We start from the raw sequence: 25,691 nt of genomic DNA, 5'->3' as shown, positions 1-25,691 counted from the left end.
GAGTTCACGGGTAGTTACAGAGAAATGTATGCCATTATTTCTGTCTGTCTGTGTTATTCACGTCCAGAGAAGCTTAAATATATCTAACTTTATCAAAATATCGCGGTCGAATTTTTAGATGATTACACCACTCTTGTATACATCTAAATGAGAAAGTAAATATCCAGAGTAGGTCGTTCCTCGTTTTGTACCATTTTTCATTCCCCAGTGACGACGACGTGTCGAAATTGACTGTCTTATCCCCCATATCGAGTGCTCACGTGCGAATGCTTCTCACCTGGACTTATTTCTGGGACGATGGAGATAAAGTTCTTAATTAAAGGTACAATTTGATGTCGAGGCAGAACGAATGCGTGCCGAAAACATGACAAATGAGTGACTCATCCGGGAGAAAGCAACCCCTTGTGCTGGAATCGAGGCATTGAGTCAGCGCGATTGGAACAGGGGTGCGTTTGTTGTTTCAGCTAAGTAGCTCTGCCTTGATGCCTGACACATCTGCTGATGGAGATATGTCGATGGCGCCGGGCGGCAATGCATCTTTCCAGGTGGAAAAACAAGCACAAATTTTAAAACAACACATGTACGTCACCTTTATCTGACAGCATAAAAAATCTGCGGCTGTTTCTTTCGTTTCCTTTTTTACTCTGCTTTCTGTTTTTGAATATTTTTTTTCCCGCAATGACCTTACAGACAGGAATACAGATCTAAGAAAACTTCATCTGCTCAAAACAGATAGTTATATAAAATCTTCAATCTAAAATTAAAAGTGCTGTTCTGTGTTGTTCCTGCTTGCCTACCTTTTATTTTGAGAAGTGGAGTGTGTCCAGTGATTCAGTTTTCAGTTCCCCCAAATCAGAAACACATATAAATGAATGGCTTTTAAGCTATTTTCAATCGCAGATCTTACTTAATAAGAAGAAAAAAATCTCGACATTTTTTTAAAATGTGTTTTTGAGATCCAGTTACTAGGAGCGACTGAATCTTAAAAAATGAATTCTTAATTAACAATTCAGCAGTATCCAAGAAAAAGAAGATATAAAACTTTTGATAGTTGTTCAGAAAATATACATTATATACTTTTAAGAGAATTTATTTTAAGAAAAATAAAAATACAAGAAATTTTTTTATTATTTTCATTTCTGCTTATAAATATTAAATATGGCAAAAAGTAATGTGAAAATTAAGAAAAATAACTTCTTAAAAATAATTTTCACTTAACCTTTTAAAGGGCCATTTTTTTTCTATTCATATTACGTTAAAATATTTTTAGGCTTGAAATTAGAATAAGAAAAGGGATTCATTTAGCTTATCAGATAAATTTAATTTGATTAATTAATTAATTTGGTTCGTTAATAATTAAGTAACAAATCAAGACACATTATTTTGTGTGAGATAAGCATTTAAGTTTCTGACTTGCTAAAAAAATTTGTCAGAACTTATGCCAACCTACATAATTTCATACAAAGATTGATAAGTTTGGTGGGAAGCATACTTCCCACGGCCTTAGACAGGGTTGAATAAAGGCTTATTGATAAGCATTAAATAACGTTTTTGTCATTATTATTACTAAAAGCGAGATCATAGGTTTTACTAGCTATTTTCGTAGTTTTGAATTTATTTTAATTTAATTTAATCTTTATTGCTTGCATTAAAATTTTAAAAAAGGTTATTTTAGTCACTTAAGTCAAGAGATCTTTATGAATTTCGTTATAAACGATGACCAACACTTGCGGAATTTCTCTTAAACTTCGCCATTCTGACAGCTTGACTGAAGAACTATTGACCTTGTGGTTACTCCTTTTAGAATAAACTATCTTTTCACATTATTCCTTCCGTATTTCATTGGCGTATTCTTTATGTCTTATCCATCTAATTCATTGTCGGTTTCTTCTTCTTCTTCTGTTTTTACTGTTTCTTTATAGAGACATGGCAGATTTTAATTTCGGATCCATTACTTTTTATTCTGGCTTTATTAAATCTTCATTTTCAATCGACTCCTTTTAATTCTTTTCCAATAAGTATACATTTACGTTCTTTAATATTTTATCCTATTAGCACAAGGAATTACACTATATCTGTACGATGTTGTTCAATATGCTGAATGTCGTACACTGTGAATACATTGTAACAGTATTGTTTAATGAACGTATGCTTTTATGGCACGTGCTATTTTTGATATTTCTTTCAAATCATAATTATTTGTGTTTCAAATCTTAACCCAATGAAGTTTTATTATGCCTTCTGGCAGGATCTTGCTTTGTGACAGGAAGAACTGCCTGGTACTGGTTAAAAACCAGACTCCATGGGATCGGATCTTCATTTTGTTTTTCTGTGATACATATTAAATTAGTCGAGGATCAAGTGTGAATTGTTCGTATGATCAGGAACTCCAAGGGGGCAATTGTTCAAGTGATATTCTCGTCATTCTAATGTAGCTCAAACAACTTACAAAGCCTATCACAAACTATCCCTCCCGTAACTTTAAACCTGAAACAACTTTACTTTTAAAATAACATCATAATGAAAACAAGCTACAGAAAAATCTTTTTTTAAGGTTATCTGTAATTACATAAGACTCCACATATAATTCAGTATAGTCGTTATTTAAAAGCCATGTTTACATGAAAGATATTTTGAAATGGATGTCGTCATTTAGAATTGAAATATGGTAGGACGATAAAATATGAGCCAGCTTAATCAACGTGACTAAAATATGTGCTAGCACTCCCCCTCTTCAAACTTCTACTATAAACCAGCAGGGGGAAATGGGTGATTAATTCTCGACTTTAGATTTTAGTGTCCATCAAGCTGACATACAAGATGGACCTTTGATGAAATAGGATTTAAAATCTCTAACTGTCGGGTTTTGAAGCTGAAACTTTACCACCAAGCTACTATTGCTCCTGACATAAAAAAAAGATGCCAAATTTTTAGTAAATCATATTTAGTATTTGAAGAATACGCTCAATTTATGTAGAAAGTAAGTAAGTGTATAAGCTTGTGGCCATTCAAGACATTCAAAGAAGTTTACTGTTCATAAAACTGATATTGTTTATTTATGGTTTAATAATAGTTTATAGAGACTAGTTGGAGATTCATCTGAATGCTAATAGATTGAGAAATGAAAGGATTTTGATCTGATCATTTTATTAATCTAATTATTATGGATTAATGAAAGGAAAAAAAAATTAAATTCTGTATGTGCGCTCGTAAGATGTGTATTAACTGACCAAGTTCGAAAATCTGTTTAGAATCCTCCTATGAAAAGGATTAAGTCTGTAAGCAGATAATCTATTTTATGTTCAAACAAATCAATCACAGTTCTTAATAAATATGGAAGGAGGTGAGTAATTCATTTCTGTATTAAAATATTTATATATTATTGTCTGACGAGAACGGTGTTTAAAATACATTCACCTGGATATTGTCTATTCGAAATAAAGTCGATTCATTATTTTGAAGTAATTCGTAACTTAACTTAATCAAAATTAGTAATAGTAATGCAATAAATGCTACTTCATGTGATAACGGTTAATGTTATCTATACATTATAAAAAATACTCTATTTCTAAAACGACGCATTCAAAGGTACATAAAATTATTCATTCCGTGGAATCGCTATATTTTTTAATATCAAAAAATTCGAAATAGCGAATTGATCGATCTTTCATTTTTAACCAGCATTATAGATTGACGTTAATGGAATTTTTTTAGTCCATTTTCGAGGAAATATTCTGGAAGTAATTTTTTCAGTGGGACGAAATTCACATTCTTTTGTCTGGACCAGAGTTGTCTGGATTGGTTTAAATGGACAGCTACGCTGAGAGGTGTGGCTTGAAATCTAGTGAACGATCATAAAACCCTTGCCTATGACTGACTTATAAAAGCAAAATGCAAAAAAAAAAAAAAAAAAAAAAAAAAAGAGAGAGAGAGAGATGACTGATTTGAGTGTTAAATTAATATTTATTCTTAACAAGCTTAACGGTTATGGAAGTTTACCAAAAATGAGTCAATGCAACGCTGTGGCGCAATTGAAAATTTTACATCCTCTTTCTCAAATTTTCAGAAACTGTGATTTTGAGTGTGTGTATATGAACAAATAAAAAACCTTGATAATCCGACGGGAACGAATAGGTTGAAGAAACTCCTTCAACGATTACCAAATTGAGTCAAGTATTTATTAATTCGAAACTCGGCCTGCAGCATCATTCAACAAATTTTTAAAAATCAATTAAGTATATGAATAATGGGTGCATTATAAAAAAATAATTGTCAATTACCAACAATTAAAAGATTTTTTTAAAATTATTTTCGGAATAAATTATTTATGCCTCTGACATAAACGTTTTCTTTTTTATTGGTATGATAAAAAATATAGTTGAATTTATCCAATATTATTAAAAAAATTTTAAGTCCCGAAATTATCACATTAAGCGGCAGCTTAAGCACTTAACATCGGATCAATTTTGTCAATCGTGTAAAAAAGAGCAGGCACTGAGGCGGTTGAAGCACCTTCAACAAAACGTAAGATCAGAGCACGCTTCATCTTTTCACATCGAATGTCGGTAATTTGTTCGAAAGAAAACAGGCAGGTCATAAAAGAATTTTGAATGCTCAAGCATGCAGGCCTAATGCATGTTCGCCTAAACTGCAACCAACCCTATACTTTTGTTCTTTTGCTTAATGTTCGTGTAGTCCTGTGTTCGTCTATTAAAATATGGAAAAGGCAAACGTGTGGCCTTCTTTCGATTGGAAACACGACCCTACATATGTTTTTAATTACTTATTATGATGCAAAATAGCCGGATCGACGTTTGTACGCAATATTATTAAAGCATATATTCGGATTTATAAATATTCTAATAGCTAGGTAATCATAAACCTGACCAATTTACTTGATTAAGTGTTAATATTATCCGAAAATTTTATCTTTCATAGAATTGGTATTTATTACAAATTTATTTATGTGGTAATTAAGAAAATAAAGTTTTTAAATAGACCTACGTATATCCCCTTTTCAATCTAGTGGGTCTGGGCAGCAATCTATGCTGTTTAGATCGAAATTTGGAGCTGCATTTACTTTATATTCGGAATTCTACTAATAAATGGATTTGTTGCATATTCATTAAATGATCAAGTCAAATTTTCTTCTAACGACAAAGAAATTTTCTTAAAGGAGATTATAAAATTTTTAGAGAACTGCAGAAATTGAATGGCACAGTAGCATTTTCACTTCTACAACTAATGCGTTTAAGAAAAGTAAAGCAGTATATTTATTCAAGCAGTAAATAATTAATAATAAGATTTCTGTGTACAAAAGATTTTGCTAAAGATTTCTAAGATAAGAATAAACATGGATTGTCAAAACAGAAGAAAAAGAAGTAGACGAAACAAAGCAAATTGCTGCCTTTAGTCTAAGTTCTGTTGCTATATTAACTTTCTTAGAATTAATTACCAAGCAGAAAATTGAAGTTCCAATTACCTTCTTAGAATTAACCTGATCAGAATTCTTTGGAAAGAATTCGTCTATACAATTCATGCTTCAGAAAGAAAGACGAATAAAGAATTCTATTCTTTTTATCTACCTGTTTTCAATTCTTGAAATGTAGATCAAATTACTCAATTATCTTGTAATCTAAAAAATGTAGGATGTTTCTAAGGTAACGTCACCATACCAAACCCACTTGTAATTTGAGTTCATTCTGAGTGTTTTCTTCATCGGAAGCTCATTTGTGAAGATATCTATAAGAGATATGGAATTTTAGTTTTCTTTCTCTTTCATAAAATCGTTACTTATTTACTGGAAGGGCGATGATTTCTGAGAGGAAAATGGGTAAGATTCGATTTTTATGAATCTTTATTTCAGCCATGTATGAAATATCTTAGCATTAGAATTATTAAGATTATTATTTTAAGTTATTTTTATTTCCTGTCGTTTAACTTATCAAATATTGTTCATAACTTTCGTTCTAGCTATTAATTTGATGTATCTTTTATATTATAGATTTTCATCTAATATCAGATATTTTTAAAAAAACAACAAACTGATTTGATTCTAAAAGAATCACGTATAAAATCTAATTTTACAAACAGCGCATTAACTAAGTTATAAAATAAAAATTTCACTTAAAATGTTTAAAACTAGTCCTTATAACAAACATCAAAGAATTTAAAGAATTGAAGTTTGTAACTTTCTGAAATTCCTCGGAATTCCATTTTAACATAATAAAAAAAAATCTACTTTCAGAATCATTTCAAAAATTCTAATTGCTGTCATGAGAACACTGAAGGATGATGGAAATAAATTGACAATGAATGACAGACAAAAAGAGAATGGAAAAAAAAGTCGTGGAAAAGGAAATGCGAAATTAAATATCTAAAAAAAGAATACTGATGTTCAGCTCCTTTCACACCTAAAAATAAAAGGAGCAAATGGGACTTTCTAGGATCTCATCAGATAACTTAACCGGCAGCTGAGATGGTGGTAGGAATTTTTTAGCTTTATATACAACAACCAGCGGGAATGGCCTCCGCAAAACTTTCTCGCATACTCTTTAATAAAAGTGATCTCGTAGAACGCTTTTCATGACATTGGTGTTCAATAGTTAAGAATTATTAACCTTTGGCATTTGGAATTTAACATTTCTACTGAATCTATCATATGATGTTTGGCGAGATTTTTGGCGATTTCCTGTGTTATGTGTTTAATTGTATCAGAAAACAGAATTTGTGTTTTAGATTCGTTTACTTGTTTTTTCCCAACCTATTGAAACCAAAATTCGACCAAGAGCTACATATGCAGTCACGAATTCTCACGCTATTTTGATGTATTTACATCATAGCATTTTTTAATTATAGCGTTTACATGTTTCTGAAAGTAAAGACGGATGGCCGATTCCTTATTGGATTTGGCTCAAAATTTGACGGACGTCTACACTAATGATATTAAATCGGTATGTCGAATTTTCTCTCTCGAATTTTATACTCGAATATAGCTCTCTTCGTATTGTAGTTATCTTACTGAATTTTATTCGACCAGACGGACAGACAACTCCCTCTGAACAGACTTTACACAAAATTTGATAGAAATCTGCAAATTTGGTGTGAATACTGTATACCAAATTTCATCCGTCTAGCTCAAAGCGTTTTTGAGTTATCTTTGTCAGAGACAGTAGGGCATTTTTCAAAAATGTGTTTTTCGAACTCAAAAAGGTATAAAACGCGGAGAATTATTGAAATCTCGATTTCGTATTTTTTTTTTATGATTACTATACTTTCTCTATACTATATATACGAGACTGTAAATATATATATATATATATATATATATATATAATCAAATTTGTTGATTTTCAATATTCCAGAGAGAAATTTTTTTTGGAATAATATCTGTAAATACACTTGTGAAAACTACCATTTAAAAGCGCATTATATTATATTATACTAGCCGCCTTTGGCGACCAGCCGGTTCGCCAATCTTAATGTTCGTTTAAATTTTAATAATTAAATAGGTTTAACCGGAGTTTAACCCCCTTCTTCGCCAAGTTGCGATAACGCACCAAAGCTGGCAATCTTTATTATGCACTATAATTGAACATCTGCTTCTTTGCTTTTGAACATTTCGCAAGGCCGTTGTTTGCGATTTTTAAAAATTTCGCCAAGCAGGGGATAAAACTTCGGTCGTACCATTAAACATTTTACGCAATTCCAACTTTAATAGATTCTTCAGCAAAATATTTTAAAACTTCAAATTTTGATAGTCATATAATTCACTCATAATATTATAAAGGCCTTCAGTTATTGCGTGATATATATCTCTCTAATTTTCTGTTACCCCTCGTAGAAATTATGCTTTAAATTACAGTGTAAATGATTAATCTGCAATTAATATAATATTTTTTACTGAAACAAAGCATTTTTTTTAATAATATGATTACTGATAATAGAGTCACTGCGCGTTTAAACTTTATGGTCACTAAAGAATATCTTTCTTAATTTATGTAATATCTCAAGAATTTGTCAACAAAAATTTCTCAGATTCATCATGAACAGATCGATTCATTAACAATGTTTAATTTTAAATGCATCAAACACTAAGAAAATAAAATGAATCGTTTAAAATAATCGGTCGAAAACAGGTTTAAAAAAATCTACTTAAAAAACGATGTACTTAAAACTATAAGCATATACAAAAAATATATAACTAACATAAATACATTTTACTTACAAAAGCATGCAACTAACCTAAAAATAATTTAAATCGTCCGTTGGTTGTCATGCCAACAATCAGAACAATGCGCATGCGTGGATTTTCTTCGCCAGTTACGTCAACGCAAATGCGTAAATTTTTCTACGCCAGTTGGGGTAACGCTATGCAGATTAGACATTTTTAATTTCCTTTATTCTGTGTTATTTTAATTCAAAAGTACTTCAGAATGAATGTGAAACATGGATTAATTAACAATGTTTAATTTTAAATGCATAAAACATTAAGAAAATAAACAGAATCGTTTGAAATAATCCGTCGAAAAATGTTAACCCTAGCCTAATTACTGTTGGGAGAAAAAAACAACAGATGCCTTACTTATTTGGCGATGGGGAAAATGGAAGATTTTTTTGGCGGAAAAGTTGGCGTTGGGAAAAATGAAAGATTTTTTTGGCGGGAAAGTTAGTTTTTAATTAATAATGGACTACCCCTAACATTTAGGGGGATGAAAAATAGATGTTGGCCGATTCTCATAGATACCGGATAAGCACAAAAAATTTCATCAAAATCGGTCAAGCCGTTACGGAGGAGTATGGCAACGAAAACTGTGACACGAGAATTTTATATATTAGATTTTCATTTATATAAAATTTTACACCAAAAATTAAAGAATTTTGGTGTAAATTTGAATTGCCAAAATCATATCCGCTTTTGGACAAAATCTGTCATAAAGCAGATATACTTTTCCTAAACATTACACTTGTCCATATTTACTGAACAAAATTGTCCATATTTGCAATGGTTATTTTAAGGTACATTTTGCCTTTAAAACTAAAATTATTTTAACTTTGTCGCGTACACGATTTAACTTAAACCTTTCATCTTAATAATTTCCTGTAAAAATGCAACCAATAATTTAAGCAAATTCTTTACAAGCTCTTTTTAAATATTAGTTTTCGTTAAAATTCTTTTCTTACAACTCTGATCTTTATTTTGTCACATAAGCGAATTTGTCTAGTTCCATATCAATTTTACGGATTTCAAGAATATGATGTTCTAGCAATTTGGTATGAATGAATACTAATATGAATGAATAACTGGTATTTGGTATAGAATGAAAACGATTTTGATATCATTGTCATAATTAAATTTATTGATAAGTTTTTCAAAATAACTTTTTAAAAAAATTGTCACAATTTAGTCAAATACTGTACAAATAAACTGATATAATCAAAAAACAATTTTCTGAATGTTTAAAGCACGGAAAAATCATTTTATACAGAAATATTTTCTGGTGCTAATGCCAAAAAAAAGCTCAAAACTCGCTTAATTTTCAATTAAAATTGTAATCAAAATTTCAAAAAAATCTCTTCGAAGTGCACATTTCCGTTTTACATTCATGCCTAATTTGAAAATCCTAGGTACAACAATTTGGCTTATAGAGTGGCAATAGACACATATACACAATCTCCTTTATTAGCATTAAAGATTAATTTTTGAATGAACCTTTAAATTCCTCCTAAACTATTCATTTGGTCCATGTTAATTCCAAATTGGATTACGAACTAAATAAATTCAGCTGAAAATCAAATATTTGAATAAAGAATTAAGAATATTTCATATGGGCTTATTAAATAGGAATCTCAGCCACATAAAAAAATAAAAAATTAAGTTGAGGTTGATGTGAACTAATTCTATGATGAGCTCGTAGAATCAGTCATAGCTTTATACAGAAATTGTAAAAGGAAAAAAATAAGGGGGGGGGGAATGACTTCGATCCCAACTAGAATTCATACCTGTTCTAATTTAATCCTTACAAGATAGAATACCATGTTCATTGGCCTGAACTAAAAACGGAAAAAGACATGGAAAAGATTATCAGAAAAAATATTTATTCTACTTCCATTTAAAATTCTTATTATTCATCAAATTACCAAGAACTATGATGAGGTTCTGCGTATTTATCACGGATTCAACTTTACTATTTGACAATATTGAATTTTTAATGTCCATAAATTAGACCAACCGATGAAAATTATCTAAGATATTTAGAATAATAATCACAATTAGTTTTTTTTAATTTTTAAAAGCATTTTTATTTTTAAATCTAATTCTTTTAAAATAATTTTATAACAAACTTTACTTTAAGGCGCAATTCTCTTATCAATTTATTCCTAAAATAAATTTGAAAAATTGAATTGAAAAAATTATACTATAAAAAGTAACATTTAAAATTAGATTGCAAGACGAATGATTCTTTGTATTCAGCTCAATACAGCAATAAAAACTAGTTATTGTTATCAAGTTCAGTTTCTTCGAAGTATTTTGATTTTATTTGTTTTAAATTGTAGCACTTTGAGCTAATTTAACGACGTCAACATAAATCAGAATTACATTTAACCTTTGATCGTAAATGGTTTGTATGAATAAAACTTCCCTTTTTATGTTTGAATTTCTTATTTTTTGAAAAGAAAAAAAAAAAAAAGAATTCGCAATCTACAATTGATTTTTTTTTACTTTCATTAAAAAGGTTTAGGTTTTTTGTTTTGTTTTTTTCATTCTAAAAATATCGTTTGCTTTGTTTGAAATGAATTATTTGCTTTCGTGCAGTAGGCATCTACTCAACTTTTGACCGTTAGGAATCTAGAATTATTTTTTACACGGTGAAAAAAAATTCTCTTTCTCTGTGATTTTTTTAAAAATCAATTTTTGTCTTTTCCATGAATGAAAAACTTTTAAAACATAATATAGATAACATTCGTTTAGGAGTATAATATGGGTAACATTCTTTTCTTTCTTTTCTTATTTCCACATTTTTATTACTTTTGTTTGGAAACGAAAAATGTTCGCTGAGATTAATAAGTAATTAAGTGGAATCATTTAAGAAAGCTCAAATTAATAATTTAGAAAGAAAACAAATTCCTGGATTACTGATATCTGAATAGGGATTTCCTAGGTTATAATTATTTTAAAATCTTTCTTAAGAATTTTCGAAATTTATTTTTCATTTGGTATTTGGAATTATTTTAATAAGAAAATAACTGAATTATTAATAAATTATTATAATGTTTTGGCCAATCAAGTGAATTTTCGAGATGCCTTAGTTACATTAGAGTAAATAAATGTAAATGCTTTTACACTTAGTTATTTGAATCAATTTCTTTCATTTTTGTATTGATGGAATTGTGTAGTCGATTTTTGGGATTTATTTCGTGATGTGCTGGCAATTTAAAATGCAGTACATTTATGTATTCCCCATGAAAAATTATTTTTATGTGTTTAGAATTAATTATCGATTAATCAATTAATTAATTTTGGTATTATGCTTGACGTGTCATAAATTAAAGAACTGATAAAAACTGGTAATGAACTTCCATAATATTTGTAATGAATTATCAAATAAACTAAAGCCTAAAAGGTAATAAAAATCAAAAAGTTTATGTGCTTACTGAAACCAGACTGAAAAAAAAAAAGCGAAACGCTGAAAACTATTATACCAAAATTAAACCACGATAAACAGAATAAGAAAGAAGATTCCTAAACATTCACTTGAAATTAAAAAGTGTTAAAATGTGAATTGAATTTAAATTTATTTACAGCATTTCTTTCAAAGGCATGCATTTTTTACTATTCAATTTTGGACTCCATAAATTAACGAGAAATATTTTGTATATTAGTGCACTTTTATAGGCATGTTTTAAGCACAGGATAAGGTATAAATCTTCTTTAAAATATTTTTATTATTTCACAATTTACAGAATGCTAAATCATATCCTTTTTTTTTCTCCTACAGAATGAATGATAGAAACTAAAATTGAAACGACCAGCTCACTTAATGTGTAAAGAGCACCTCGGACAGAATTGATTTTCATACTTGGCATCGCCTTACTTGCCCGAACTGTCTATCGGTAAGTCGTCACGCTTTATGCATATTACAGTCGGAAAGTTACCTTTTAAAATTAATGTTGAGAAAATCGTCATAAAACCTCAAAATTATTATTATTATTATTTGAATAAGGATGTAAATAGTTCTCTTAATTTTTGTCTTTATATGATTTAAGATTTATTAAGTAATTTTAATTTATGTAACACAAAATATTTGAGATAAGAAGGAAAATTATTTAAAAAATATTTTTCCGATGTATTGAGATTATTTCCTTTGTCCCTTTTCCAAAAAGCAATAAATGAATAAAATAACGCCATTCTTTCTAAGAAATTTTTTATTTAGTTATTTACTTGAAAATTTAGTACATAATTTAGAGGATAATAGATCAGTAACAAAATTTCAATTACAAATTATGGTCCTGATATTTAAAAAGAAATTTAGAAATGCATCGAATCATTGTGAAAAATTAAATTATGTAACTATTTATTCAATTATATCTAAAGAATTGTTTTCAGAAATATTTTTTTTTATTTTTCACTAGCCCACATTCATTTGTAGATGATATTTATATAATGTTTACCCAACTATTTTATTAAATCAAAAATAAAATAATATTTATTTAAGATGCAATTTCTGATCATACCATTTTAATTAAATAGATTTAAACATATTGATTAAACATTTAATAGATTCAACATTCAATAGATTTAAATATAAACATACATTAAACATTGTATTTTTAAAACATTAAAGATGTTTCATTTGGTTTCTTTTCATTTATTTCGTTGGTATATTGCTAAAAATGATCAGGCCGTAAATAAAATGTTAACTCTTTCAGGCACATATGTTTATGCAAAAATAATTCTCTTATTTCACATAAATTAAAATGTATATAATATTTGATGGAAAATTATTTTTATACTATAAAGCAATCTTGCATAATAATATTTGAAATTTGGATAAAAACTTTTTTTTGTTAAGGTTTTCAAAGAGTGGAAATAATTTATATCATTATATTTAGAGGAATCATGCTTTAAAAGTTGAAGCATCATTCTTTAAACACTTTCATATAAATAGACCAGGTAATAAATCTTCATACTTCAAAAAGTTAATGTGTTTTTGCAGTTTGAAATAGTCATCTTTGTAACAGGAAAATTCATATATATTATTGATATGCTTATTCTTTTTTGTAACGGGGATGATAATTTCAAAAAATAATTACATTTTAATTGGTTCTTTTTTACGTCATCTTAAGCAGCATACCCGATGATATATTAATAAAGTTACTTACCTAGAAGTTATATTTTCTAGTACTTATGTTATGAACGATGTTCATTGAATTTGTATTTTGAAATTTTAATGCAAGTCTTTTACATTGTAAGCTATTTATTGCGCGCTTGTTAAAAATTAGAGGAGTTCTGAAGACATATTTCTGTTGCCACACTCCACTTCCATGATTTCTATAACTGATGATAATAGTGAATCTTTGTTGAGTGATTGTAGTAAATTACTTGATATATACCAGGTCTGAGCATTAAACGATATGAATTTTACGAATACAAATTATTGTATTGGTAGATGTTTTTCTAAAAATAAGTGATGTTCTGCTGCCGTTTTAATTTTTTAGGGATTCGAAATATATAATATCATTTTCTGGCATTTTTTATAGTGGACCAGTTAAACGTGCTGGGTAAAGATTTTTAAGTTTTGTGTGTGTGTGTGTGTGTGTGTGTGTGTGTGTGTGTCCATTTTTTTTCTATAGAATCCAGCCCTTAAATTTCCTCAAAGCCCTTTTTATACTTTCCTCATTCGAAAAATTAGATGAGTGAAAAAATAATTACGCAAAAATATACTGCAAAGCGCTTTGACTTCACCTAGTTTCAAGCAAACTTACGACTTCAAAAATTAAAAAGTTTAAATTATGCAGCAGTTATCAATGACAAATAAAAATTTCATATTTAATATTATTTTAAGTCATGCTTTGTAAAGTTTTCTCAGTGTATATTTTTTTGGATATATTTGCTTACAAATATTAAAGAATTTAGAAGAAAAAATTACTATGAACATATTTCGCTTTTAATATGCTTTACATACTCCACCCCGCAAATTCAGAAATCCTCCGGAACATTTCCATTGTTTATGAAAAAAAATTTTATAAAATATAAGCATATTTTGTCTCATTTATCACATAAAATAAATGAAACAGCAATTTGGAGGGGAAAACAAATACCAAAGATTAATTTTTTTTGCATCAGACCCGTATTTTCTTATAAATATTCATTATTAGCTATGAAATGGAGCAAAAATAACCAAGTAAACCAATAATCTAAAGAATCTCGCTCGCTGATAAAAGATTGATAACAGGAAATTTCAGAAAATTTTCTTTATTTCCCTAAAAACAACAGCATTCGGAGACATTTTCTTTTTTAAATTTCTGAGACAATTTCTAGTCTTTATATAGTTTAATTATAGTTTCCATTATAAAAGTCGGCAGACAAGTAACAAGTACAAAATTTGGTAGGATTGTTGAAGGAAATATTTAGTCTGGAAATATTTTATATAGATAACAGAGAGATGCAGAAATTTCGCGTATTAATTTACATTCGAAATACGGTGCTTTTTTCTTTCACTACTTTCCGAATCACAACGAATTATAAGTTACAATTATAATTAATTTCTTAAAATTTGGTGAAACAGCTATTCAACTGAAGACTTAGCAAATCTAAATATTTTAGGTGACTTTGAAGTTATGGAATCGCCGTTATTGTTAAACTTTAAAATTTCCTGAAGGCTAATTTTCGGTGTCATCTTCAGCAAGTGAGCAGCGCAGACCAGTGTTGTGAAGGAGCTAAAGGTGAAAGATCGCTGTTTTGAGTGCTGCCGCACTTCTCATGTTCCATCACACAACACTCGAGCGTGTAATTTGTCGTCTCTACTGGCCCCCGACCAAGCTATTTCGCTTCAATCTTCCTCGTCGATAAACCTGCGCTTCCAAAATTAACTACACCTGGAACAATTTGGATGTAGTATTTATTTTTTTTACCCGCCGCCCGTTTGTTGATTGTGTTTTGTTATTTTTTTGCGCGATAATTACGTATCCCTTTCTGTACAGATTGCAGCAGCTGTCTACTGGAAAATAGCGGGGTAGGGATAAATTTGGGATGAGGTGGATAGGGCTGCTATTTCGGGATTCAAGAGTGGTTCTCGACCGACCGTCTTGCGTGTACGCTTGCATTGTTCTGAGGAGTGCCACGTTTGGCTTCTTTATCTTTTAATACATGCACGCGACATCTGCTTTGTTTCCAGGATTCGAGATTGCCTATATTTTTGTTGCTGCTATTTCAAAAAAACAATGGAAAAGTTAGAACAATATAATATGAGGAACTTTCAAAATAAGAATATGCTTATTGGTATAATTTTGAAAATAGTTTTAGATTTTTTTAGATTTTAGAATAAATTATCGATAAACCGGTTTTTAAAAAAAATAGTATTAATAAATTGTTTGCAATTTGTAACTTTAAAAAGATGATGCTTTTACCAGCGATAATATTTTTGTATTTACTAAAGAAAGAAAAGAATCTAATTGAAATGTCGAACACTGATTTTAAATTTATTCACCATGAAAAAATGAAAAATGAATGCAGAGTAGAGTAGACTTGACAAATGAATCAACTCTTTAGAGAAAAAAGTAAGATCCAAACAATCGAAACACACTCAAAACAGACAAAATGTGTATTATCATGTAGACGCTTACTGTCAGCAGTGAAAAAAGTATGAAAAACACAAAGTAAATTACTCATGCAAAAGAATTTAAAATTATAAATTTAAAAAAATAAGAAGGTTTCGCCTTCATTTCTTGTAGAAAAGAATTTTCAAGTTTTTTCATCTCTACAAATTGCCGATTCAAATATACAGAGCGCAATTCAGTAGAGCCAATTCATGTTATGAGACATGACACGCATAAATGCGCATATTATCTTAGATATTAATATTTTTTATGGTATATTATGCGTTTCTGCAATTTCAAGATGAATGATGGATTGCAGTTGGTGTCATTTGGCGCACTTAATCTAACATAAATTGACTTTATCTATGGTATTATAAGAAATTATCACAGCATCATTATCACGATAAACCTTTTTTTTTTTTTTTTTAAACCTGCGAACGAATTAGAAGTTACCGTTTCAACATTTTGCTACGTGATTTATAGGCAATATATTATCTATCAGTAAAATTATTTAGAATCCAATAATTTTTCTACTGTATGAAATTATCTAAAATACTCTATTTAAGGGTATCAGATTCTTGTAGCAGATGAAATTCATTTTTTATGAATTTTTCATTATTCCTTGATACTTGGAATGTATTTACCAAAATTCTTCAGATTTTATTATATTTTAGATTAAAAAAATCTTTTATCTTTAAGAAATACTTTCGAAGATTTCGTAAAATTTATACGACATATTAGCATAGACAAATTTTTGTAAATAAATGTATTACGTAATTAATTTAAAAATTGACTTCTATCGTTACACTTCATTATAAAATATCTAAATTTGAAGATTTATAAGAAATTTAACTTACAGAAATTTTAATTCACGCTTCCCAATTTTTCAAATAAACTGTGAAAAGAAATCTGCTACACGCAACACTGCCATTGCATCTCAAACTTAATTTTTTTAAACATTCAGATTTTTTTCTTTATTAAGTTTCTCTAAGATCAGAAATTAATACCTACTTTTATATATACGAAAATTTCTAGATTGTGAATCAATGAATTAAAATTTATTTTACGACGTTAAGGACATCGAAATTTTTTACTGATGAAAATAATTATGTAGAAAGCAAATAAAGAAATCTTTTTTAAAACGTTCATCCAAACTTAGTTTTTATAATACATTTGTTAATCGCATCGTTTGGTCTTTTCACACTTTTTTTTTTGTTATTGTTTCTTTTTTCTAATTGTTCTCTTTACAATCTTTCAACACCTGTTTCTATTTACTTGCATCACTCACATAGTTTTTTTTTATTTACTGAGGATTTTTTTTCTTTCCGTCTGCTTCAGCTTTCACACACAAAAAAAATCTTGACGTTGGAAGATTATTTATAGTTGTTTTTGACTTACTTTCATAAATCATCAGAAATTTTTAAATGAAATACCCATTTTTTAAATCGGTGTAATAAAATAACATATCTTTAAATACCATGCTAATTTTGACTAAAATAAAACAAATTGTTCGAGAATTTGCATTTTTATAAATTCAAAAAAATTACATGGAAATATAGATATAAATAAATAAAATAGATGAAAATTGTTAAAAATTAGGAAAATATGGAAGAAGTTATCAAATTTATTTTGACCACATATGACAATTCAAAGAGCAATCGCTAGCTAAAGGGATGTAGTAATTAACTACGCAAATTTTTTTTAAATTTAGAAATCTGACATTTCTTAAATAAAAAATATTGTTTTGAATTTGAAGAGTTTTAATGCTAAATCTATATTGGTCAAAAATTTAGAGATATTTCGAAACAAATATAAAATGTTAAAAAGGAATTTAAAAAAAAAATCTTTGGAAAGCAAGAACATCAGCCTTATATATTGTCGTTTGCTTTTCTGATGTTGTTCTTACTGGTGTTCTGAATTGTTGAATTTTCTAAAAAAGGCTTTTAAATTTGCAATTTCCTTTTCGAGTTTTAATTTTTATGAGCAGAATATAATTAAGTGAAAGTGTTTCAGTATAAAAGACAGTCTTTCAAAATAGCTGAATTATACAATTTTATATCTTTTGAATTTACTCTGAACAAAAATATATCATGCATAGTTGCATCAAAATCTTATACGACTTTAGTTATAAGCATCGCAATTCTTCAAGAAGCCAGTTCTTTGTCAATAAGTAAAATATTCTGTTAGAAAATTTATTTGCAAACCTGTATTTAATTGGTAATAAATTGTTTGATAAAATTATATGACATGACAATAGAAAACAAACAAAATTCATATTTATGGATTCTATATATTTTTTATTTTAATTAAATTCTTCATGAAATTGATATATTTATTCAAATTTTCCTTTTTCATAAAAAAATAATTTAAGATCACGGTGAAAGATTTGAATAATAAAAATAAAATTGCCCTTTTTTTCTGAATTACAAAGCAAAAATTATTAAGGCTCAAAATATTAAATTACAGAAAAGGAATTGAAATACTATATCATGATAATATTTCTTTAAAAAAAAACTTTTTTTTCCTTATTTATTATTAAAATACTTTGAGTCGCACAGTCAGAAATTTCGGTCAATGTTTTTGCCAGATATTTTTTTTAGCATTTCTGGTTATTATATTACATTCATTTGATATCTATGGAACGAAGGTCCTGAAATTTCTTTGTCCGTCCTTACACTTTTCAGCGACATTCAGAAAAAAAAAATTCTTCCATGCATTAAAAAATGCTATTTTAAGTTTTGTGTTCATGTATTTAATTTTAAATCCTTTTAGCTTTCAAATAATGCACTAAATCATTTACATTTCACTGAAATAAAAAAAAATTATTGGAGACAATATTGTTTCTACATCAGAAATAAAAATCTACCATCGTTAGTCTTTGTAGTTTCATGGGTTTTTTTCTTTTGTTCTTTAATACCTTATGGATAAAAATATAAAATAACCCCATTAAATTATTCCGTAATTCCATAAAAAAAAAGTTTCAGATCTTTTAAGTTAAAGGTTGGAATTTCATAATATAGACTGAAAGTATTCGAAACATTTTTTACTAAAAATTTTATATTTCTGTTCGTTGGCAGGTAAACTCTAGATCCTTTGGATGAATGGGCTGATAATTAATAGCAACTTATAAAAATAAATACAAGCAATAATTGCCATCTATTAACCTTTAATTTGTATTTCACCTTAATGTAATTTTAGTATTAAGGTATATAAAATATAAGTTTATACTTTTAATTTTACAGAATCCACTCAGTTTTTTTATGTGACTTACGCAGCCATAATTAGTAAATAGAGAAAAGAAGAACTATTAGTGTTTCCTAATTTCAGCTAATTTTGCCTCCTATAATATTTACACCATATATTACTGGTGAGTAAAACAAAAATATTTTTTTAAATGTGACAAATAGTTTAAAATAAAGAAGTCAATAAAGAAAACTTTGTTGACTTCCTTCAGTTTTTATTTCGGCTGTTGTCTAGACCGTTATTATTTGATAATTGCTTTGCCTTTAATAATATGTACATTGAAATTCCACCTTTTAAAACTTTCAAATATAATAATTCAATACAAAAACTTTGTTGAATCCTTTAATGTGTCATTTACTAAGGATTCTTGAATTCATAAAAAAAAAAACAATTTTATTAAATACTAGCCACCTTTGGCGACTAGCCGGTTCGCCAGCATTAATGCTCGCTAAAATGTTCAATTAATATTTTATGTAAATTGGTCTCGTAATAGGTTTTTCAACAAACTATTTTCAAGCTACAAATTTTGATAGTCATATTATTCATATATACTATTATGTAGGCCTTAAACCGTTCTGTTCATTGTATTACGTGTCTGTCCCTAATTTTTTTCTATTGCCCATAAAATTCAATTTTAAATTAAAGTGGAAATAATGAAACTACAATTAATATAAAGGCGTATTTTAGTGAGTCCCGATATGTCTTTAAAAAAATGAGATCTGAAAGCAGGGTCGTTCGGCATTCTTATGTGCACTACAGAATAATTTTCATAATTTATAATATTTCAAAGAATTATTCAACAAAAATTTCAAGGATTCAATAAAAAAATTTAGTTTTATTTTCAAACAGATAGAAACTTTATCAATAATAATATTTTATTTCTTCGGTTTATAAATATATTTCAAAAAATTATGAAGTTTAAATTTTAAACAGTCCTTTGATCCTAAGGAATCTTATTCTGCAAAATATTCTTAACTCTCCAACTTTTAAATAAATAAATAAAATTCATATTTTCTGCGCTCAAATCTGACCGATTTATTAAACTTTGAATATTACAATATTAGAATAATCAACATTTTCATAATGTAGGCCAATTACTCTTGAGAAACTCTGGGAGATGAGTCGATCGATGAAGTGATCTATAATCACCCGTTTTTATAAAATAAGCGATGTTGAAATTTTCATAAGTCGGTCTGCTTTAGTGATGGATTTAGTTGATTGGAGCACAACTCTTTTTATTTAAGGTATTATTAAAGTATCAAGAATATTTTGTTAAATATGATTCAAAGTTCTGAGGATATATGTAAAAATTTAAAAATCCTAATTCATGATAGCATCTATTGACTCAAATTACATAAAAAATATAATTATTTACTTAATTTAGACCATTTTGTTAGAAGATGTATGTCCCAAATTAGATTTTTGGCCCTGATTAGAGTGGATATCCTGTATATATTACACTATGTATGCTTTAATTAAAATTGTTTAATTGAATTAGTAATATAGGTATTGTGAAAGATCATAGAAAACGTTTCCTTTCATTTACTTTTCAAAAAATATCATGGTTCATATTTATTTTATTTCATATAGACACGTGCTGAAAATTACATTTTTGTATTTTTAATTTGGAATGATAGTTAACTTATTTTTTAATTTGAGTTTTTGCAAATATGACGGCAAAGCGTTGATAAAAGTTTTTCTTTTCTTTCATTAACGTCCAACATGCTTGTGCAGCTTAAATTTTTAAATTTTATTTTTATTTTGCGCGAAAAAAATGTTGAAAAACACGATTAAATTATTTTTTAAAATTTCATCAAAATTAAAAATTTATTTGTTAAAACGTTAGTATCATTGAAACAATTTTTTTAAACTTTAATATGTTAAAATCAATTTTTTGCTATAATAGTTTCGGAAATTATAGCGGTAAGACGCCAAAATTTCATTTAATTTTTAATTAAAAATTGTAATTAAAAATTTAAAAAAAAATCACTCCTAGGTGCACATTCCCAGTCTCCAAAGTATATACGTGCCAAATTCCGTGGCTGTAGGTAGAACGGTCTGGCCTGTAAAGCGCCAACACACACACACACACATTGAGCTTTATTATAAGTATAGATATAGATTTAAGAAAGAAAGTAAGCGACTGCGAGAGTAAATTGACTTATCATATTTGGCTAATTTATATCAGGAGCCTGATACAATAAAGTCATGAAATGTTAACCAGTGAGTTTCATTAAATAATTTTCAGCTTTAAAAATCTGCAATAATTAAACAATTAATCTGTATTTTTTCTCATATAATGTCATGATTATAATATAAATAAAAATTTACACAAATATCTTAAAGAAAATATTCAAATAAACATGAAATGGTTCCTCTGATTTTGAACATCAGACATGGAAAATTATAGTTTGGCCGCTGGAAAGATTAAGAATATTATTCATTAGTGATATAATTATTTCTTCCCAGCGTTCTTTGACGACGAATTGTTTGGCCAAGTAAAAATTTCAATTAAATATTTTTATTAACGTCTCCCTCGCCAATATCTTTTTTAAATTTCAAATACTGATAAGCATGTAACTCGTATTACTTTAGAATTCTAAAATCGTCCTGTTCATGTCCTGTCACGTCTTGCTTTGAATATATCTAATTTTCTATCATTTCACTAAAATATGAACTTTTATTTGAAATAGAAGTGACTAAACTTCAACGAATACAGAAATGTTCATATTGAAACTAAATATGTTTATAAAAAAAATGTATGGATATAAAATAGAAATATTCAGCTTTGTATTATTGTGTACTACAGTATATAGACTTTTTGTGTGTAATTTACATAACAGCTTAGAGGATTATTCAATTAAGATTTCTCTGTTTCTATAAGAAGAATTCAATGTTCTACAATAAAAAAATTAAAACATTGAGTTAAAATGAGCGATATTATGAAAGTCTTTAAAAATTACCAAACCTTAAAAGATTTTCATCATTGATTCACAACAAAAATATGCAACAATAAAAAATATTGTTGTAAAATATACTTAAAAATTTCTTTAAAAGTTCATTACATTTGGACAAAAAGTATCATGATTAAATAAGTATCATTGATTTTATAAAATTTTAAAACTATATAATGATTACTTTTGCGCATTAGCATTTTTTGAAATTATCATAGAAAAATGCCGAAATCTTGAATAATTTTATCAAACATTCTGTGATCTTTTTATAATCTATACTACTATTATAAATTTGAAAGTTATAAATGTTAATTTTCAATGTATCAAACACTAAGAAAATGAACAGAATCATTTGAAATAATCGATCGAAAACGTGTTAAACCTATCCTCTTTAGCGTGGGAAAGAAAAACAACAGTAGCGCTATTCATTTGGTGATGGGAAAATGAAGACTTTTGGCGGGAAAGTTAGTTTTTAATTAATAAAAATTAACCACTCAATTAACCGGAACAAATAGTAGCTTATGTCCTATTCCAGACTATAATTTATCCCTGTGCTAAATTTCATCCGATTCCATTCAGCCGTTCTGGCGTGATTGACTAACAAACATCCATCCATTCATCTATCGATCCAAACTTTCACATTTATAATAGTAGTATAGATTATAAAAGATCACAGAATGTTTGATAAAATTATACAAGATTTCGGCATTTTTCTATGATAATTTCAGAAAATGTTAATGCGCAAAAGTAATCATTATATAGTTTTAAAATTTTATAAAATCAATGATACTTATTTCATCATGATACTTTTTGTCCAAATGTAATTAACTTTTAAAGAAATTTTTAAGTATATTTTACAACAATATTTTTTATTGTTGCATATTTTTGTTGTAAATCAATGATGAAAATCTTTTAAGATTTGGTAATTTTTAAAGACTTTCATAATATCGCTCGTTTTAACTCAATGTTTTGATTTTTTTTTAAATAATTTGACAAAAAGTATCAAATTTGTTACTTTACTGTATAAGAAGTATACAAACAGAAAATACTGCAATCGTCAAAAAATTCGAACTCGAAATTCTGACGAAACTTCACTTTTAGACTTTCCTGTGTCCGAAAAAAACATTTTTGGGATTATTTCTATCTCTTTTTATCTCTGAATACAATAACTCAAAAACACATTGATCTGATCGGATGAAATTTGGCACATGGTCTTTACACTAAATTTATATATATTTTTTCAAGTTTAGGAAAAAATACATTTACTAGAAGTCTGTCTGTCTGTCCGAAAATATGTGAAACACGATTACTTCGAAATGGAAAAAACAATATGGATAAAATTTGGTGAACAGTTTTTGAATCTAAAAAGTAGTTTTGTTTTAATTTTTAAATCAAATTTATCAAGGGTTCACCCGTTTGTAAATAAGATAACTCTGATACTTGATAAATAAAGTTTGACATATAGAAAGTATTTAAAGGGAAGAGATTTCTTAAATTTTGAATCAAGTCTATTGAAGGGTTGGTTGATCGTCTTTCAGTCTCTACTTATGCCATAAATGCGATAATTCAAAAATGCAATTGACTTAGATAAATGAAACTCAGCATAAAATTTCAGCTGACTGTCCTGGAAGGCCGCGGTGTCCTGGTGGTAAGGTCTCGGTTTGTGAGCGTTAGGGTTTCAGGTTCGAGACCCGATTCCACCAAAGAACCGTCGTGTAAGGGGGATCTATTGCACGTTAAATCCGTCGTGCCAAACGTCCTCCCGCTGGTGTGATGTGGTGTGGAGAGGAGGGTGCCAGCTCTGGTGCCGTCCTCGTCACCTGACCACGGTTCACAATTACGAGGTCCTTCCCAAAATAGCCCTAGTGTTGCTTTACAACGGGGCGTTAATATAACTAAACTAAACTAAATTCAGCTGACTGTCCACGAATCTATACATTTTCATATGTGTAAAAGGGTAAGTCAAAAGCGCAATTGCTTAGATAAAAGGAAATTTGTACGTGATCTTTTTATCCACAATTGCAGGTTTGTGTCAAATTTTGATTTCAGTCAATCGTAAAAATGTCGTTCGAGCTGTTTTCTTCTTTCTATTACGAAGCACTAAGATTATGTGTGGTAGGCAGAAAATAAAAAATCCATAAAGCTCACAATTTTGTGTGGAGGAGGGAAAATAAAACTTTATTGTAATGAAGAAACTTTCGAAGACTTTAGATTTTAGTTTTAATCTCATTAATGTAGATATCAATAGTAATAATGTTTCTTTGATTTTCTATTTGAGTTATCTAACGTACAAATACAAAACCATTAATATTTATAGCTCCAAAATGAAAAATACGAATCAATGAATTGATGTTTATAGGGATAAAATAATAATCAATTTGTATTATTTAAATTATTAGTAGATAAATTGGATATACACATTGTCAAAAATCAATGAATTTTAAATTTAAAAAATATTCAAAACTAGTAGCTTTTCGAAATGAGCGTTTCACCTGTGGTAACAGTTATATTTAATTTCAGTTAAATCGTTTAGATAAAATTTCATATCCAAGCTTCCATCAAATGTATGAGACATTAAAACTGTGTTATTTTCATTATTTTACATACGTTATGTTTATTGTGTACATGAACCTTTTTAATGGAACAAGTCCCATGACATCATAGCGCTATTAAAAATGGAAATGAGTGGTTCCTCTAACTTTCATCTTCCACGGTGCAGTAACCACTATTTTATTCGTTTCGTCTCTTTCGTTTTTATTCGTCCTTAATTATATAAATATTAAGTAGAATTCTACTTCATTAACTTCAACAATGGAAAAAATGACGCCTTTATATATTTGATGAAATAATGAAAACGGATTTAATTTAAAGTAGACAATGTTATCTATTATTGGAAATATGGCAATAAAATATTGCTGAAAAATCGGCAAAATTCAGAAAAAATTTGTTTGAATTAATATCTTTAAAAAACATTCTCAAAAACTTTGAAATGGTGTAAAATGCAATTTTATGCAATAATACTTTCGAAGTGTATCGCGGTAAAACTGCAAAATTCAGATTAATTTTTAATTAATTAAAATTTCAAAAAAATCTCTGAGATGAGCATTTTCATTCTCTAAAAAATATATATCCCAAATTCGTTAGCTGTAGATCAAACGGTCTAGCTTGTTGGGCGCTAGCACCCACTCCCATATATATGCATTAATCTATATTATTATAGTAGAAATGAAGGTAGATATGATATAGTAAATATAAGAATTATCGAATCAAATTATTGCATTCTCCTCTTTCTCAAATTTATTTCAGGCCAAGGCTGTCTCTCAAGCTTTCTTCATTTGATCCTATCTGATGCAATAGATCTCCGTCGATTACTCCTATATGCTTCATATATTTTTCAACACTATCCAGACATGTTTACTCTCCGAGGTTTTTCTTGTATTCTTTAAAGGCTTACATTTTTTAGATGAAAATGCATCATCATATAACACAGCATCTAATACAAGATGCTTTTACTCCACCATCTAATACAAGATGCTTGTATTATTTTGACACTATCGAATTCATTAAATGCTTTATAAATTTCTTGATAAGATAGAATTTTCCATGCATTATTTTATTTTATTCACTCAAATATCTTTCTAAGAATTTTTTTTTCTGAACTCAGCAGCATGTCTT

The 25,691-nt window shown here is 28.2% G+C and overlaps 1 long non-coding RNA gene across 2 annotated transcripts; it reads left to right on the top strand.

Moving 5' to 3' along the window:
- The first annotated feature begins 3,207 nt into the window (after nucleotides 1–3,207).
- On the top strand, nucleotides 3,208–25,458 carry LOC129972951 (uncharacterized). Of its 2 annotated transcripts, none has more exons than XR_008784917.1 (3): nucleotides 3,208–3,343; nucleotides 12,000–12,114; nucleotides 25,323–25,458. It is a non-coding gene; the product is annotated as an uncharacterized LOC129972951 (long non-coding RNA). The 2 variants fall into 2 exon arrangements; XR_008784916.1 differs by lacking the exon at nucleotides 3,208–3,343 and adding an exon at nucleotides 5,755–5,833.
- The last annotated feature ends 233 nt before the right edge of the window (nucleotides 25,459–25,691 follow it).

Source organism: Argiope bruennichi, chromosome 6 (genome assembly GCF_947563725.1).
Source record: "Argiope bruennichi chromosome 6, qqArgBrue1.1, whole genome shotgun sequence".
Lineage (NCBI taxonomy): Eukaryota > Metazoa > Arthropoda > Arachnida > Araneae > Araneidae > Argiope > Argiope bruennichi.
Note: the sequence above shows the minus strand (reverse complement) of the source record. Positions and strands in the feature narration are given on the sequence as shown.